Source organism: Xenia sp. Carnegie-2017, unplaced genomic scaffold, assembly GCF_021976095.1.
Source record: "Xenia sp. Carnegie-2017 unplaced genomic scaffold, XeniaSp_v1 HiC_scaffold_6, whole genome shotgun sequence".
Classification (NCBI taxonomy): Eukaryota; Metazoa; Cnidaria; class Anthozoa; order Malacalcyonacea; family Xeniidae; genus Xenia; species Xenia sp. Carnegie-2017.
In genome coordinates, this window is record NW_025813526.1 from 3472942 (window position 1) to 3480526 (window position 7585).

General features: G+C 34.8%; 1 long non-coding RNA gene across 2 annotated transcripts; it reads left to right on the top strand.

Moving 5' to 3' along the window:
* The first annotated feature begins 6087 nt into the window (after positions 1–6087).
* LOC124457744 lies at positions 6088–6981 on the top strand. 2 transcript variants are annotated; one of them, XR_006952760.1, is made up of 3 exons: positions 6181–6287; positions 6396–6496; positions 6578–6603. It is a non-coding gene; the product is annotated as an uncharacterized LOC124457744 (long non-coding RNA). The 2 variants fall into 2 exon arrangements; XR_006952759.1 differs by having other exon boundaries at positions 6088–6287; positions 6396–6981.
* The last annotated feature ends 604 nt before the right edge of the window (positions 6982–7585 follow it).

The window sequence follows — 7585 nt, forward strand, 5'->3', positions numbered from 1 at the left end:
AGTTAGGACAAACTGGTAAGTTATGAATCTTTGCCATGTGCTGTATTCCCCCTTATATTATATCATCTGTATATTGCAGTTGAATGGGTAAAAGCTAAGCTGAAGTCCCTCAGGAACAGTTATACAAGGGCTAAAAAGATTGCTCCAAGTGGAAGTGCACATAAAAATCCGACAGAGAGGAACCTGGTTGTTGGAAAAGCTGCAGTTTCTGGCACCTTACATTGCAACAAGAGTCCCTATATCCAATATGGATTCTGTAAGTAGCATCCGATCCGTGCAAACATTAAATTAGACACATCAAATTGTTTGGTTACATGTTGCCAAATTTTCTCATTGATACTATATGGCATATATTTTTGTGCTAGAAAATCTGTAAAAAGGAAAGTAGAAAAATTTATGGATCATCAACATGTAAATCAGATACATGAATTTATGTATTAGTGCATATTGTTCCTGTTTATGTCCATTTAGATGTTGATGAGAAACAGGGAGAGGTGAAAAGTTTTATTTTAATATCATGAAATATTTCGTACAAGACTATTGCTCCCTTTTCAATTTTCATGAGGCAAGATAGCAGTTAATTGTTTTAAAATATAATTTAGTCTTAGTTATCTTCTAAATTGAAATGCATTGTTTAGCAATTCAGTTAATCAGTAAGGTAATTTAACAATAACCAATATTAACCTGGGATGCATTAAAAAGTCTGCATCTAAACTGTTCATTTGATCATAAGATCCTGCCATGGGACTGAGCCATTGCCATTAAAGAATGTGGTCAGATACTCACATTGTGTTTTAGCATTTCTTGATGGGTTCCTATCTGAATTAAATTTGTTTAAACTAGCTAAGCATGGATCACCTCTCCATGGCCCATTTGAAATGCTATGGTCTCTGTTTTCAACATCTGCAGCTGCTGTGTATGTTGATTTTTGTTTTTCCACTAAGTAGTTGTGCAAACAGCAGGCTGCTAAAATCAACTGTGTAACCTTATTTGGACTTAATCGTAATGTTGTAAGAAACACACGCCACCTATGAGCAAAAATTCCAAAAGCATTTTCCACCACTCGCCTTGCTCTCGAAAGACGGTAGTTAAAAACTCGTTTCTCTCTGTCTAAATGTCTATGAGGATAGGGCTTCATTAATGCTTTGCTCATGGAAAAAGCATCATCTGCAACAATATGATAATGTACTTTACATACTGAATTTGGTTGAAGAGGAGCAGGTAGTGGCAGATCTAGAGTGTTCTGATCCAATGCTTTTTTCAGAGTTGATTCGTTGTACACACCACTATCTCCAGCCCACCCTGAGGCACCAACACTCACATATAAAAACTTATAGTTAGCATCAACAAGAGCCACTAGCAATACACTAAAGAAATGTTTGTAGTTAAAAAATTCTGAACCACTTGAAACAGGCTGTTGTATGGCAATATGCTTCCCATCAAGCGCCCCAATACAAAACGGATAGTTCTACTTCCTTTCCAAATCTTTCGATATTTCTAACCATTCATTAGCAGAAGTTGGAGTCTAAAAATAACATTTAAATTATATTTTTCATAAAACATTTTAGGAGCACTGTGACTCTCCATCACATACTAGCATAATTGATCAACCTGATGAAGAAAGTGTTGCTGATGATAACATGTCTTATCAAGCTAATATAGAAACACCAAGTCCAACTCCTTTGGAGGGAGATGAGATTGACATTCCCTTAACAAGATCAACTAAAGAGCCATTTCAGTTAAAAAATAGTAGAAAGAAGCAAGCAGAAGAGGAATACCATCCCAACAAAGGACTGGCTAAGTCAATGTCAGAAAAACAAAATAAGAAACTAAAAACTGACAATAAACGAAAGAACCAAACGGATACTTTTGGTCGATATGTATCCTACACATTAGCAGAACTAGAACCCAAAGTACGTTTTGTGGCTCAACATCACATCAATAACATTTTGTTCCAAGCACAAAGTGGAGAGCTTTTGACTAGGCAGACTTTTGGAATGGTAACACCTACTTCTTCACAAGATCAAACTTTTTGGCCATTAAACCACCCAACAAATACATCCAAAGTTGATGATATAGTTTCAAGATTTCAATCTCAACTGAATAATCAACATTACAGTCTCCCATTCCAAAGACAGCACACTGGATTCCATCCAACTCTACAAGTTGCAGACAACACTAGGCAGTTTCAGTTTTCTTCTCCTTCTATTCAGTCTCCATCCAATGTACATGAACATTGAACAACACAACACTTGACAACCATTTGTAAACATATTTGTATCATGAAATTTTGTATTATCTAAACATAACTTGTCTGAAGTTTATTTCAAAGTGACATGTTCAATATATTGCCTATTAAAACTTTTATTACCTTCAAATATTGTTGTTTTAGAGACATATACAGAGCTTGGCATGTCTCTTCCACAATTTCAGAAATTGTTCGTTCACCGATCTGAAACTGGAATGACAAACTCCTGAATGTTTCTCCTAAGTTAAAATAACATAAATAATAAGTTGCTCATGTACAGGAATGAATTGAACAAAAAGATAATATATTTCCTCAGTTCGAACCTGTGGCGAGGAAACGCAAAGTTACGGATAGACGCTCGCAAGGTTTCACTGCTGGTCTCAAGTGTGTATCCATCTTAGTAATGTAAGGCAGAACCAATTGTAAGATATTATCAAAGCAATCCCGATCAAGTCGATGGAATCGTCGAAATTTCTCTGGATCCTCTGCATTTAATTCTTGAACGAGATTGTTAAATACTCCTTGCGATTGTCTTCTTTGGATCCATCGCTTTGTCCACAACTTACGATGTACAGCTCTCAAACGTCTCCGTCGCTTTCTCAACAACAAAATCAATAGCAAAACTTTATCGTCTTCTGAGGAACTATCATTATTGCTATCTGTGTTGGTGTCACTGATATTAGTGTCACTGCCATCACTGCTATCCGCCATATTGTGTTTACATTAATTTAATGTGCGCATGCGTAGTGTCATCATTGTAGGAGGACTTGCTTTTCGTCGGCCGCACACTTGGGATTTTTGTTACTCGTGACAAAAAATATCAAACATGTTTGATATTTGGAATATCTGTCACGAATGACAAATGTTGTTCGAAACTTCCGCGCACACTAGGAATTTTTGTCGATCCAACTTGTCACGAATAACAAGTACGCGCGGCAAGTACGCTAGTGTGCGGCGGGCTTTAGCAACAATTTCTTTTGCAGAATATAAAGAGAACAAACAAACATCAATTTATTATCTTACTAGAGAGGTTACTAAAAATTGACCTCTGTTTTTAGAATTAAAATCAATCTATTTAAAAAAATCCTACCAATTTTAGGCTTTTTTGCAATGAGTTGATTTCTTGAATAGCAACTTCTGGTTTGATGTCGTTCAGCAAGGCTAAGTGCAACATTAGTGACGTTTCCAAGGTATGAAGCCAATCTTTTAAAGTAACTGTGCTTTGCTTCATATCGCATGCGCCAGCTCCGAATCATTGGTCGAAATCTGAAAAAATCAAGGACTCATGTTAGCTAGAGGGAAATCAATGATGTAACTTTTAAAATATCCATAATCAAAAGAGTTAATTCTTTCATTAAGTTGCTCCACTGTTAAAAATTTTTCTTTAAATATGAAGTCCTTCAGCAATTCTTTACATACATAGTGAAGTACTTCTTCTAGTATATCATGCATTGCATCACCTGGCATGCCATCTGCTACATGAAAATACCTAGAGTTGCTAAGACTTTATCTCCTGCAAAGCCCATATGCTTTACTCAGTTCTGGCTTTTCTTCAATCAGTTCACATTGGCAGTCATGACCAGCATGAGTTCGAAGTGTAAAATGTTTTTCTAAAAACTGAAAGACTTACTTTAAAGTGTATGTTCCTGGTGTGCCAAAAAGCATAATAAAACATTTGGTCTATGTTGAAACAGGTTAATAATGTATTATCATAAACATACATACCTTCTGCTTTATTTATTCAGTGGTCCCCATGCATTGCCGGCATTTCAAATGTGCACCTGGACCTTCTTTGAATACACCCATGAGTTGTAATCCAAGATTGTCTCCAGAAACCAACACAATAGTCCCAGAAAATGACATAGGTTCACCTTTAACAATGAACTGGTGACCACCATCCTCAAAAAAGAAGTGTGACAGTTAAATTTAAGCAATTTTTATCAAACTACTTACTCTGAACTATTATCAATAACAGGTAATAAGCTAAAAAACAATAAATAGGATCACTTACTTGTTCGAGGTATTCAAGGTCATTCATGAAAGGCTCCAAGAGAATGTCAATGCCATAGTTTTTGATGATTGGAACTGTTGCCATAAGGAGTAGGTGAATGTTATCACACTGGGATCGATATCGATGATCAATATTTCCAATTGTATAGTAAACAACTCCTGTCATACAGAAATAATGGCATATGATGTAATAAGAGCTTCTTATAGCCTTTGATTGCTCATACACTTTTTTACATTTGAGTGACATTATTCTTTTTTGAAAAACAACAAATTGGATGAAATTGTCGAAGATTTTGAAGGTATTGTCTCATCCTGAAATGTAGGTCGCATGTGTTGTTGTCTCGTGCATAAATCTAGTGTAGAAAATAATTCAAAATTAGATTTATAGATGACTTGCCTTGTTTACGTTTTGCTAGCAGGCAGATTTTGTCGAGCGCTTTTAGAGAATACCAACAGCAATAACATAATTTCATTGACGTTTTGCTTCTTATATTTTTAAAGCTAATGAAGTCGACAGCAAGGATTTTTTCAATTTAGAACCACATAATATTTATCAGATGATTCCTCGAATAAAACTTAGCAAGAAGTTTCCGTGTATTTGGAATGACGTTACTGCAAAGGTAAATTGAAGCCTTACAGGTTTTCTACATAAAATGGTTCAAAATACTTGGTTTGTTATTGGTTTCTTGATTATATTATTTACTGCCATGTGCTTTGATTGTGTCGTTATAAAATCACCAGAAAATATTGCTGCGTTATTTCTTTACTTCTTTATGTTGTATGTTAAGGTTGAATTTTACTATTTTTTAAGAACATTCGACCAGAGAGACATCTCAAGGACAATGTTCCAAGGAGTCCCTTGACAGCTAATGTGAACAATTCCAATTGGTTGTCCAAGTTTTGTTTGCCAACAAGAGTAAGTAGCATTAAAAATTAGTTTTTTACACACTACAAGTTTAAAATATGTTAATAAAGATTGCCATATCATATTAATAATGCATTAAACAGGCAATTAACTTCTTCAATTTTGGCACTTACTGAATCGCCAACTGCTCATGAAAGAAAACACATTGCTCTTATGTTAATTCAAAAGTATCCATTCTTAAAGGGATCATTTTGTTCTGGTCATGTAGGTTAAGAAAATCATTTATATTGCTGCCTAATTCAGTTTCATAAAGTACTGTCATTGTTTTGTTTTTCCAGCAACTATGGGCAAACAAAATAGCAGACCGAGTCCTTAATCTGTGAAGAAGAGCATCCCGAGCTGAAAAGCAAAAGCGGCTTGAAGAAGGGGTCCTAATTCCGAAGGGAAAACCTGGTAGGAAAAGTAAGAAATCCGTTTGCAATTCTCTCCCATCTCTTCCAGAAGGTGAAACAGAAGCAGCTATTGTAATTCAACAAAAGCAGTTGGTTGAAATGTTTAATATTGGCTCGCAAGACTTGAGCAAGATCAATGTTTTGATGAACAATACCTTTGCTCATCGGCGTAGAGACATTTTGGTTAGCAATACAAGGGTTTGGAAGCTTCTGCATGACTACCCTTTTTTCTCACACACTAAGGGAGTTGAAGTAAGGTTTCATTTCTTTTTCTGATTTTTGAGTTTGTTTGAAGTATCAGGCATGTTAGCCTGATGAGAGGGTAATATTCATATGTGCATGGTATACTTTACTAGATTATAGTACTACAAGCAATTTTAATTCAACAGGTTATAAGTAGCATATGAATTTATGAATATGAGTTTTTTTGCCAATTATTAATCTGCCGCTGTCCTGAGTATGTATGCTTTAGCAGAACTGTCTGTTGAATCACAATTAATTAGAGAAAGATAATTAGTTTTTTGGTTTAATTTTTTCCAGTTGAAAGCAGAGTTAGGACGTATTTTGGAGAAGAGTGATGTTGTGCAAGACATGAAGGAATGATGGAAATTGCACAAATATAAAATGCTGTCTGCTATTAAAAAGACAAAGCAAAAGAATGTCAGCAGTGTCCTTGAAGAGCTGGAGGATTGTCCAGTTGAAGATGAGAAAGGTTGGTGTAAAAATCAATAAGTTAAAATCCCTATTTATACTGAAGTGTTAATGCTTTAGAGAGTGATAATGGTAATATATTCATTGTATGCTATGCTGATTATTTTAGAGGTCAAGAACCGGTGTATAATGGCATGTTTGCCTTATGTGTTAGATGACCAATGCACCCATCGAGATATGAACAAAAAGCTTTTTTGGGACATTGTTGATGTAAGAGTTGATATTGTCACAAATAATATTTTCTGCATAAATGTGTAAAAAAATTGATAAATAATTTTATCTCTGTTGAAGGGTAAAAGCTTTGGGGAAGTTCAAGCGATCATTAACAAAAGTTTGTCTCCTAGACTCCTATCAACAGGAACATTAAGAAACATTCATTCAATAATGTTGGTGGCCGAAGGGATGATTGTGGCCAAGCTGAAAACGGAAAATATTGTCAACGCAGTTATTATTTTACTTAGTTCTTTTTATACTTTTAATGCTTAGTATCCTAAAGGCATTAATAGACATTGCAAAAATGTATTTATTCTTTTAGAACATTTGCTTTTAAATTCAAATGGCAATTGCAAGGCTCAATTGCCAACTTTTGTCGATCATTTTATTTCTTCTATGAAGTAGAAAACTTTTGTAGTGTTAATTAATTGCATGTACTAGAGATTTTAAGTATTCTGTGTTTCCAAAAGTGCTATTTATAATTGTGTCATTGATTTTCTTTAGCTTAGTTGAAAAGATCCTCTATCTTGGTCAAATGGTCATGGATATGCACCTGAAAAAAATGCTTATTTAATGGTAAAACAACCAAATAAAATTGGTCAAATAAATTGGTAAATTTAACCATTTTTGTTTTTGGTATTTTTGACCAATTTAGGAATTGGTTGTTTTTGACCTATAAAAATTGTTTTTCTCAAGTGCATTCAAATGACCAATTTTTTTTGGTCATTTTCACCAATCTATTTTTACTGTGTGCTTATGCCCCTTACACATTACTAACAATCAAGGAATGGATATATATATCTGTTTGTTCACTTGGGCCTCCACTCGAGTGTTTCATCTTGGATTTGTGTGTTATTTGTCTGTGCTATCGTTTCTGCAAGCTTTCCGCAAGGTTTGTCTCACAAAGAGGTTTGCCATGTAGACTAAGATCAGACAATGCCAAGACCTTCAAAAGTATGTCAAGGGAAGTTGCTAATATACTAAATCAACTGACATACAACAAGAACTGACTTCCATGGGTGTCAATTGGGAATTTATTATTTAAAAGGCACCTTGGCAAGGAGGATTTTTTGAACGAATGATACA